This window comes from Paramormyrops kingsleyae, chromosome 7, assembly GCF_048594095.1.
Source record: "Paramormyrops kingsleyae isolate MSU_618 chromosome 7, PKINGS_0.4, whole genome shotgun sequence".
NCBI classification, from domain to species: Eukaryota; Metazoa; Chordata; class Actinopteri; order Osteoglossiformes; family Mormyridae; genus Paramormyrops; species Paramormyrops kingsleyae.
The window spans coordinates 110952-122468 of record NC_132803.1 but is presented as its reverse complement, the minus strand read 5'-3'; the positions used below and the strand labels follow the sequence as shown (position 1 = coordinate 122468).

The window sequence follows — 11517 nt, the reverse complement described above, 5'->3', positions numbered from 1 at the left end:
GGTCCCCCACAGCTGACCCGTACCAGCTAGAGGTCTGAAATTTGGCTTGCATCAACTACTTATGGGTATGAACAAGTGTGCAAAGTCTCATAGAGGGAAGCCTTTCACAACAGATTTGGTGTAATTTTAAATGTATAATTATAGGATATTATCTGCCTCATATTATGCTCAGGGGGGCCTCACCGCTGAACCGTACCAGCTGGAGCTCTGAAATTTGGCAGAAATTAACTACTTCTGTGTCTGAACGACTGTACAAAGTCTCATGGAGGTAAGCCTTTCACAACAACTTTGGTGTAATTTTAAAGTTTTAATGTATGGATATTATATTCCTCATATTAAGTTCAGCGGGCCCTCACAGCTGAACCATACCAGCTCGTCGTCTGAAATTTGGTATACCTAAACTAGATGTAGGTTTGAACATGTTTGCCAAGTTTCATAAGTGTAGCCGTGACCCCTGACCTGCAGTGACCATTTGAATCTGCCAAGGTTGCCAATGTTAAGTGAATGGATGCACCCCACCTATCATTTGACAGGCCATAACTGCATGTAGGAGTAGCCTAGGAAGATGGTTTAAAGTGTTCCTGAAACTAGACAGTCTGCTCTTGAATCACATCTATACATGTCTGTTAAGATTATGCCTTTTTCATTTGAAACAAGCTTGATTTTTATCATAAGTGGCTGCAATGCAGTATATAGGCCGCGACATTCCAAATAAAAAATATTTTTCTCTAGTCGGTCCATTGAGATGCATTGGGAGCCATTCCAGAGAAAAAATATTATTCTCTAATCTAAAATGATTGGAGCAGACCCACCTATCTTTTGTCAGGTGATATTTCTGTGTGGTATAGAAATAGTGGCCTGAAAATCAGTGTTCACACACTAGACATATGTCAGAACATGTATGCAAAGTTTCATCAGTGCAGCCCTCAACAAATAGCTGCAGTGACCTTTTGAATTTCCTAAAGTCACAGATGCAAGACAATGGGGAGATGATTGACTTTATTTTTCAAAAAACATTAGGGGGTGTCACAGCTGACCCGTACCAGCTAGAGGACTGAAATTTGGCAGGCATCAACTACTTATGGGTATGAACAAGTGTGCAAAGTCTCATGGAGGCAAGCCTTTCACAACAGATTTGGTGTAATTTTAAATTTATAATTACAGGATATTATATGCCTCATATTAAGCTGAGGGGGCCCTCACAGCTGAACCATACCAGATAGAGGTCTGAAATTTGTTGTGCATTAACTACTTTTTGCTATAAACAATTGTGCAAAGTTTCATAGAGGCAAGCCTTTCACAACAACTTTGGTGTAATTTTAAAGTTTTAATGTATGGATATTATATTCCTCATATTAAGTTCAGGGGGCCCTCACAGCTAAACCCTACCAGATAGGGGTGTGAAATTTTGCAAGCACTAACTACTTTTGGTTCTGAAAAAGTGTGCAAAGTCTCATAGAGGGAAGCCTTTCACAACATCGTTGGTGTAATTTTAAAGTTTTAATGTATGGATATTATATTCCTCATATTAAGCTCAGGGGTCCCCCACAGCTAAACCCTACCAGATAGGGGTGTGAAATTTTGCAAGCACTAACTACTTTTGGGTCTGAAAAAGTGTGCAAAGTCTCATAGAGGCAAGCCTTTCACAACATCGTTGGTGTAATTTTAAAGTTTTAATTTATGGATATTATATTCCTCATATTAAGCTCAGGGGTCCCCCACAGCTGACCCGTACCAGCTAGAGGTCTGAAATTTGGCTTGCATCAACTACTTATGGGTATGAACAAGTGTGCAAAGTCTCATAGAGGGAAGCCTTTCACAACAGATTTGGTGTAATTTTAAATTTATAATTATAGGATATTACCTGCCTCATATTATGCTCAGGGGGGCCTCACCGCTGAACCGTACTAGCTGAAGGTCTGAAATTAGGCAAGAATTAAGTACTTCTGTGTCTGAACGACTCTGCAAAGTCTCATGGAGGTAATCCTTTCACAAAATCTTTGGTGTAATTTTAAAGTTTTAATGTATGGATATTATATTCCTCATATTAAGTTCAGGGGGCCCTCACAGCTAAACCCTACCAGATAGGGGTGTGAAATTTTGCAAGCACTAACTACTTTTGGGTCTGAAAAAGTCTGCAAAGTCTCATAGAGGCAAGCCTTTCACAACATCGTTGGTGTAATTTTAAAGTTTTAATTTATGGATATTATATTCCTCATATTAAGCTCAGGGGTCCCCCACAGCTGATCCGTACGAGCTAGAGGTCTGGAATTTGTTGTGCATTAACTACTTTTTGCTATAAACCATTGTGCAAAGTCTCATGGAGGCAAGCCTTTCACAACAGATTTGGTGTAATTTTAAATTTATAATTACAGGATATTATATGCCTCATATTAAGCTGAGGGGGCCCTCACAGCTGAACCGTACCAGATAGAGGTCTGAAATTTGTTGTGCATTAACTACTTTTTGCTATAAACCATTGTGCAAAGTTTCATAGAGGCAAGCCTTTCACAACAACTTTGGTGTAATTTTAAAGTTTTAATTACAGGATATTATCTGCCTCATATTATACTCAGGGGGGCCTCACCGCTGAACCGTACCAGCTGGAGCTCTGAAATTTGGCAGAAATTAACTACTTCTGTGTCTGAACGACTGTGCAAAGTCTCATGGAGGTAAGCCTTTCACAACAACTTTGGTGTAATTTTAAAGTTTTAATGTATGGATATTATATTCCTCATATTAAGTTCAGCGGGCCCTCACAGCTGAACCATACCAGCTCGTCGTCTGAAATTTGGTATACCTAAACTAGATGTAGGTTTGAACATGTTTGCCAAGTTTCATAAGTGTAGCCGTGACCCCTGACCTGCAGTGACCATTTGAATCTGCCAAGGTTGCCAATGTTAAGTGAATGGATGCACCCCACCTATCATTTGACAGGCCATAACTGCATGTAGGAGTAGCCTAGGAAGATGCTTAAAAGTGTTCCTGAAACTAGACAGTCTGCTCTTGAATCACATCTATACATGTCTGTTAAGATTATGCCTTTTTCATTTGAAACAAGCTTGATTTTTATCATAAGTGGCTGCAATGCAGTATATAGGCCGCGCCATTCCAAATAAAAAATATTTTTCTCTAGTCGGTCCATTGAGATGCATTGGGAGCCATTCCAGAGAAAAAATATTATTCTCTAATCTAAAATGATTGGAGCAGACCCACCTATCTTTTGTCAGGTGATATTTCTGTGTGGTATAGAAATAGTGGCCTGAAAATCAGTGTTCACACACTAGACATATGTCAGAACATGTATGCAAAGTTTCATCAGTGCAGCCCTCAACAAATAGCTGCAGTGACCTTTTGAATTTCCTAAAGTCACAGATGCAAGACAATGGGGAGATGATTGACTTTATTTTTCAAAAAACATTAGGGGGTGTCACAGCTGACCCGTACCAGCTAGAGGACTGAAATTTGGCAGGCATCAACTACTTATGGGTATGAACAAGTGTGCAAAGTCTCATGGAGGCAAGCCTTTCACAACAGATTTGGTGTAATTTTAAATTTATAATTACAGGATATTATATGCTTCATATTAAGCTGAGGGGGCCCTCACAGCTGAACCATACCAGATAGAGGTCTGAAATTTGTTGTGCATTAACTACTTTTTGCTATAAACAATTGTGCAAAGTTTCATAGAGGCAAGCCTTTCACAACAACTTTGGTGTAATTTTAAAATTTTAATTACAGGATATTATCTGCCTCATATTATGCTCAGGGGGGCCTCACCGCTGAACGGTACCAGCTGGAGCTCTGAAATTTGGCAGAAATTAACTACTTCTGTGTCTGAACGACTGTGCAAAGTCTCATAGAGGCAAGCCTTTCACAACATCGTTGGTGTAATTTTAAAGTTTTAATTTATGGATATTATATTCCTCATATTAAGCTCAGGGGTCCCCCACAGCTGACCCGTACCAGCTAGAGGTCTGAAATTTGGCTTGCATCAACTACTTATGGGTATGAACAAGTGTGCAAAGTCTCATAGAGGGAAGCCTTTCACAACAACTTTGGTGTAATTTTTAAATTTTAATGTATGGATATTATATTCCTCATATTAAGTTCAGGGGGCCCTCACAGCTAAACCCTACCAGATAGGGGTGTGAAATTTTGCAAGCACTAACTACTTTTGGTTCTGAAAATGTGTGCAAAGGCTCATAGAGGGAAGCCTTTCACAACATCGTTGGTGTAATTTTAAAGTTTTAATGTATGGATATTATATTCCTCATCATTCAAGCTCAGGGGTCCCCCACAGCTAAACCCTACCAGATAGGGGTGTGAAATTTTGCAAGCACTAACTACTTTTGGGTCTGAAATAGTGTGCAAAGTGTCATAGAGGCTTTATTATAGGATATTACCTGCCTCATATTATGCTCAGGGGGGCCTCACCGCTGAACCGTACTAGCTGAAGGTCTGAAATTAGGCAAGAATTAAGTACTTCTGTGTCTGAACGACTGTGCAAAGTCTCATGGAGGTAATCCTTTCACAAAATCTTTGGTGTAATTTTAAAGTTTTAATGTATGGATATTATATTCCTCATATTAAGTTCAGGGGGCCCTCACAGCTAAACCCTACCAGATAGGGGTGTGAAATTTTGCAAGCACTAACTACTTTTGGGTCTGAAAAAGTCTGCAAAGTCTCATAGAGGCAAGCCTTTCACAACATCGTTGGTGTAATTTTAAAGTTTTAATTTATGGATATTATATTCCTCATATTAAGCTCAGGGGTCCCCCACAGCTGATCCGTACGAGCTAGAGGTCTGGAATTTGTTGTGCATTAACTACTTTTTGCTATAAACCATTGTGCAATGTCTCATGGAGGCAAGCCTTTCACAACAGATTTGGTGTAATTTTAAATTTATAATTACAGGATATTATATGCCTCATATTAAGCTGAGGGGGCCCTCACAGCTGAACCGTACCAGATAGAGGTCTGAAATTTGTTGTGCATTAACTACTTTTTGCTATAAACAATTGTGCAAAGTTTCATAGAGGCAAGCCTTTCACAACAACTTTGGTGTAATTTTAAAGTTTTAATTACAGGATATTATCTGCCTCATATTATGCTCAGGGGGGCCTCACCGCTGAACGGTACCAGCTGGAGCTCTGAAATTTGGCAGAAATTAACTACTTCTGTGTCTGAACGACTGTGCAAAGTCTCATAGAGGCAAGCCTTTCACAACATCGTTGGTGTAATTTTAAAGTTTTAATTTATGGATATTATATTCCTCATATTAAGCTCAGGGGTCCCCCACAGCTGACCCGTACCAGCTAGAGGTCTGAAATTTGGCTTGCATCAACTACTTATGGGTATGAACAAGTGTGCAAAGTCTCATAGAGGGAAGCCTTTCACAACAACTTTGGTGTAATTTTAAAGTTTTAATGTATGGATATTATATTCCTCATATTAAGTTCAGGGGGCCCTCACAGCTAAACCCTACCAGATAGGGGTGTGAAATTTTGCAAGCACTAACTACTTTTGGTTCTGAAAATGTGTGCAAAGGCTCATAGAGGGAAGCCTTTCACAACATCGTTGGTGTAATTTTAAAGTTTTAATGTATGGATATTATATTCCTCATATTAAGCTCAGGGGTCCCCCACAGCTAAACCCTACCAGATAGGGGTGTGAAATTTTGCAAGCACTAACTACTTTTGGGTCTGAAAAAGTGTGGAAAGTCTCATAGAGGGAAGCCTTTCACAACAGATTTGGTGTAATTTTAAATGTATAATTATAGGATATTATCTGCCTCATATTATGCTCAGGGGGGCCTCACCGCTGAACCGTACCAGCTGGAGCTCTGAAATTTGGCAGAAATTAACTACTTCTGTGTCTGAACGACTGTACAAAGTCTCATGGAGGTAAGCCTTTCACAACAACTTTGGTGTAATTTTAAAGTTTTAATGTATGGATATTATATTCCTCATATTAAGTTCAGCGGGCCCTCACAGCTGAACCATACCAGCTCGTCGTCTGAAATTTGGTATACCTAAACTAGATGTAGGTTTGAACATGTTTGCCAAGTTTCATAAGTGTAGCCGTGACCCCTGACCTGCAGTGACCATTTGAATCTGCCAAGGTTGCCAATGTTAAGTGAATGGATGCACCCCACCTATCATTTGACAGGCCATAACTGCATGTAGGAGTAGCCTAGGAAGATGGTTTAAAGTGTTCCTGAAACTAGACAGTCTGCTCTTGAATCACATCTATACATGTCTGTTAAGATTATGCCTTTTTCATTTGAAACAAGCTTGATTTTTATCATAAGTGGCTGCAATGCAGTATATAGGCCGCGACATTCCAAATAAAAAATATTTTTCTCTAGTCGGTCCATTGAGATGCATTGGGAGCCATTCCAGAGAAAAAATATTATTCTCTAATCTAAAATGATTGGAGCAGACCCACCTATCTTTTGTCAGGTGATATTTCTGTGTGGTATAGAAATAGTGGCCTGAAAATCAGTGTTCACACACTAGACATATGTCAGAACATGTATGCAAAGTTTCATCAGTGCAGCCCTCAACAAATAGCTGCAGTGACCTTTTGAATTTCCTAAAGTCACAGATGCAAGACAATGGGGAGATGATTGACTTTATTTTTCAAAAAACATTAGGGGGTGTCACAGCTGACCCGTACCAGCTAGAGGACTGAAATTTGGCAGGCATCAACTACTTATGGGTATGAACAAGTGTGCAAAGTCTCATGGAGGCAAGCCTTTCACAACAGATTTGGTGTAATTTTAAATTTATAATTACAGGATATTATATGCCTCATATTAAGCTGAGGGGGCCCTCACAGCTGAACCATACCAGATAGAGGTCTGAAATTTGTTGTGCATTAACTACTTTTTGCTATAAACAATTGTGCAAAGTTTCATAGAGGCAAGCCTTTCACAACAACTTTGGTGTAATTTTAAAGTTTTAATGTATGGATATTATATTCCTCATATTAAGTTCAGGGGGCCCTCACAGCTAAACCCTACCAGATAGGGGTGTGAAATTTTGCAAGCACTAACTACTTTTGGTTCTGAAAAAGTGTGCAAAGTCTCATAGAGGGAAGCCTTTCACAACATCGTTGGTGTAATTTTAAAGTTTTAATGTATGGATATTATATTCCTCATATTAAGCTCAGGGGTCCCCCACAGCTAAACCCTACCAGATAGAGGTCTGAAATTTGGCTTGCATCAACTACTTATGGGTATGAACAAGTGTGCAAAGTCTCATAGAGGGAAGCCTTTCACAACAGATTTGGTGTAATTTTAAATTTATAATTATAGGATATTACCTGCCTCATATTATGCTCAGGGGGGCCTCACCGCTGAACCGTACTAGCTGAAGGTCTGAAATTAGGCAAGAATTAAGTACTTCTGTGTCTGAACGACTGTGCAAAGTCTCATGGAGGTAATCCTTTCACAAAATCTTTGGTGTAATTTTAAAGTTTTAATGTATGGATATTATATTCCTCATATTAAGTTCAGGGGGCCCTCACAGCTAAACCCTACCAGATAGGGGTGTGAAATTTTGCAAGCACTAACTACTTTTGGGTCTGAAAAAGTCTGCAAAGTCTCATAGAGGCAAGCCTTTCACAACATCGTTGGTGTAATTTTAAAGTTTTAATTTATGGATATTATATTCCTCATATTAAGCTCAGGGGTCCCCCACAGCTGATCCGTACGAGCTAGAGGTCTGGAATTTGTTGTGCATTAACTACTTTTTGCTATAAACCATTGTGCAAAGTCTCATGGAGGCAAGCCTTTCACAACAGATTTGGTGTAATTTTAAATTTATAATTACAGGATATTATATGCCTCATATTAAGCTGAGGGGGCCCTCACAGCTGAACCGTACCAGATAGAGGTCTGAAATTTGTTGTGCATTAACTACTTTTTGCTATAAACAATTGTGCAAAGTTTCATAGAGGCAAGCCTTTCACAACAACTTTGGTGTAATTTTAAAGTTTTAATTTATGGATATTATATTCCTCATATTAAGCTCAGGGGTCCCCCACAGCTGACCCGTACCAGCTAGAGGTCTGAAATTTGGCTTGCATCAACTACTTATGGGTATAAACAAGTGTGCAAAGTCTCATAGAGGGAAGCCTTTCACAACAGATTTGGTGTAATTTTAAATTTATAATTATAGGATATTACCTGCCTCATATTATGCTCAGGGGGGCCTCACCGCTGAACCGTACCAGCTGGAGCTCTGAAATTTGGCAGAAATTAACTACTTCTGTGTCTGAACGACTGTGCAAAGTCTCATGGAGGTAAGCCTTTCACAACATCGTTGGTGTAATTTTAAAGTTTAAATTTTTGGTATAAACAATTGTGCAAAGTTTCATAGAGGCAGGCCTTTCACAACAACTTTGGTGTAATTTTAAAGTTTTAATGTATGGATATTAAATGGTGCAAAGTCTCATAGAGGCAAGCCCTTCACAACATCTTTGGTGTAATTTTAAAATTTTTATTTATGGATATTATATTCCTCATATTAAGCTCAGGGGTCCCCCACAGCTGAACCGTACCAGCTAGAGGTCTGGAATTTGGCATGCATTAACTACTTTTTGGTCTGAAATAGTCTGCAAAGTCTCATGGAGCTAAGCCTTTCACAACAACTTTGGTGTAATTTTAAAGTTTTAATGTATGGATATTATATTCCTCATATTAAGCTGAGGGGGCCCTCACAGCTGAACCGTACCAGATAGAGGTCTGAAATTTGGCTTGCATCAACTACTTATGGGTATGAACAAGTGTGCAAAGTCTCATAGAGGGAAGCCTTTCACAACAGATTTGGTGTAATTTTAAATTTATAATTATAGGATATTACCTGCCTCATATTATGCTCAGGGGGGCCTCACCGCTGAACCGTACTAGCTGAAGGTCTGAAATTAGGCAAGAATTAAGTACTTCTGTGTCTGAACGACTCTGCAAAGTCTCATGGAGGTAATCCTTTCACAAAATCGTTGGTGTAATTTTAAAGTTTTAATGTATGGATATTATATTCCTCATATTAAGTTCAGGGGGCCCTCACAGCTAAACCCTACCAGATAGGGGTGTGAAATTTTGCAAGCACTAACTACTTTTGGGTCTGAAAATGTCTGCAAAGTCTCATAGAGGCAAGCCTTTCACAACATCGTTGGTGTAATTTTAAAGTTTTAATTTATGGATATTATATTCCTCATATTAAGCTCAGGGGTCCCCCACAGCTGATCCGTACGAGCTAGAGGTCTGGAATTTGTTGTGCATTAACTACTTTTTGCTATAAACCATTGTGCAAAGTCTCATGGAGGCAAGCCTTTCACAACAGATTTGGTGTAATTTTAAATTTATAATTACAGGATATTATATGCCTCATATTAAGCTGAGGGGGCCCTCACAGCTGAACCGTACCAGATAGAGGTCTGAAATTTGTTGTGCATTAACTACTTTTTGCTATAAACAATTGTGCAAAGTTTCATAGAGGCAAGCCTTTCACAACAACTTTGGTGTAATTTTAAAGTTTTAATTACAGGATATTATCTGCCTCATATTATGCTCAGGGGGGCCTCACCGCTGAACCGTACCAGCTGGAGCTCTGAAATTTGGCAGAAATTAACTACTTCTGTGTCTGAACGACTGTGCAAAGTCTCATGGAGGTAATCCTTTCACAACAACTTTGGTGTAATTTTAAAGTTTTAATGTATGGATATTATATTCCTCATATTAAGTTCAGCGGGCCCTCACAGCTGAACCATACCAGCTAGTCGTCTGAAATTTGGTATACCTAAACTAGATGTAGGTATGAACATGTTTGCCAAGTTTCATAAGTGTAGCCCTGACCTCTGACCTGCAGTGACCATTTGAATCTGCCAAGGTTGCCAATGTTAAGTGAATGGATGCACCCCACCTATCATTTGACAGGCCATAACTGCATGTAGGAGTAGCCTAGGAAGATGGTTTAAAGTGTTCCTGAAACTAGATAGTCTGCTCTTGAATCACATCTATACATGTCTGTTAAGATTATGCCTTTTTCATTTGAAACAAGCTTGATTTTTATCATAAGTGGCTGCAATGCAGTATATAGGCCGCGCCATTCCAAATAAAAAATATTTTTCTCTAGTCGGTCCATTGAGATGCATTGGGAGCCATTCCAGAGAAAAAATATTATTCTCTAATCTAAAATGATTGGAGCAGACCCACCTATCTTTTGTCAGGTGATATTTCTGTGTGGTATAGAAATAGTGGCCTGAAAATCAGTGTTCACACACTAGACATATGTCAGAACATGTATGCAAAGTTTCATCAGTGCAGCCCTCAACAAATAGCTGCAGTGACCTTTTGAATTTCCTAAAGTCACAGATGCAAGACAATGGGGAGATGATTGACTTTATTTTTCAAAAAACATTAGGGGGTGTCACAGCTGACCCGTACCAGCTAGAGGACTGAAATTTGGCAGGCATCAACTACTTATGGGTATGAACAAGTGTGCAAAGTCTCATGGAGGCAAGCCTTTCACAACAGATTTGGTGTAATTTTAAATTTATAATTACAGGATATTATATGCTTCATATTAAGCTGAGGGGGCCCTCACAGCTGAACCATACCAGATAGAGGTCTGAAATTTGTTGTGCATTAACTACTTTTTGCTATAAACAATTGTGCAAAGTTTCATAGAGGCAAGCCTTTCACAACAACTTTGGTGTAATTTTAAAGTTTTAATGTATGGATATTATATTCCTCATATTAAGTTCAGGGGGCCCTCACAGCTAAACCCTACCAGATAGGGGTGTGAAATTTTGCAAGCACTAACTACTTTTGGTTCTGAAAAAGTGTGCAAAGTCTCATAGAGGGAAGCCTTTCACAACATCGTTGGTGTAATTTTAAAGTTTTAATGTATGGATATTATATTCCTCATATTAAGCTCAGGGGTCCCCCACAGCTAAACCCTACCAGATAGGGGTGTGAAATTTTGCAAGCACTAACTACTTTTGGGTCTGAAAAAGTGTGCAAAGTCTCATAGAGGCAAGCCTTTCACAACATCGTTGGTGTAATTTTAAAGTTTTAATTTATGGATATTATATTCCTCATATTAAGCTCAGGGGTCCCCCACAGCTGACCCGTACCAGCTAGAGGTCTGAAATTTGGCTTGCATCAACTACTTATGGGTATGAACAAGTGTGCAAAGTCTCATAGAGGGAAGCCTTTCACAACAGATTTGGTGTAATTTTAAATTTATAATTATAGGATATTACCTGCCTCATATTATGCTCAGGGGGGCCTCACCGCTGAACCGTACTAGCTGAAGGTCTGAAATTAGGCAAGAATTAAGTACTTCTGTGTCTGAACGACTCTGCAAAGTCTCATGGAGGTAATCCTTTCACAAAATCTTTGGTGTAATTTTAAAGTTTTAATGTATGGATATTATATTCCTCATATTAAGTTCAGGGGGCCCCCACAGCTAAACCCTACCAGATAGGGGTGTGAAATTTTGCAAG

The 11517-nt window shown here is 39.1% G+C and overlaps 1 long non-coding RNA gene across 1 annotated transcript; it reads left to right on the top strand.

The window, feature by feature from the left end:
- The first annotated feature begins 246 nt into the window (after positions 1 to 246).
- On the top strand, positions 247 to 9673 carry LOC140592005 (uncharacterized). The gene is made up of 3 exons (XR_011992219.1): positions 247 to 268; positions 5783 to 5906; positions 9555 to 9673. It is a non-coding gene; the product is annotated as an uncharacterized lncRNA (long non-coding RNA).
- Positions 9674 to 11517: the final 1844 nt, after the last annotated feature.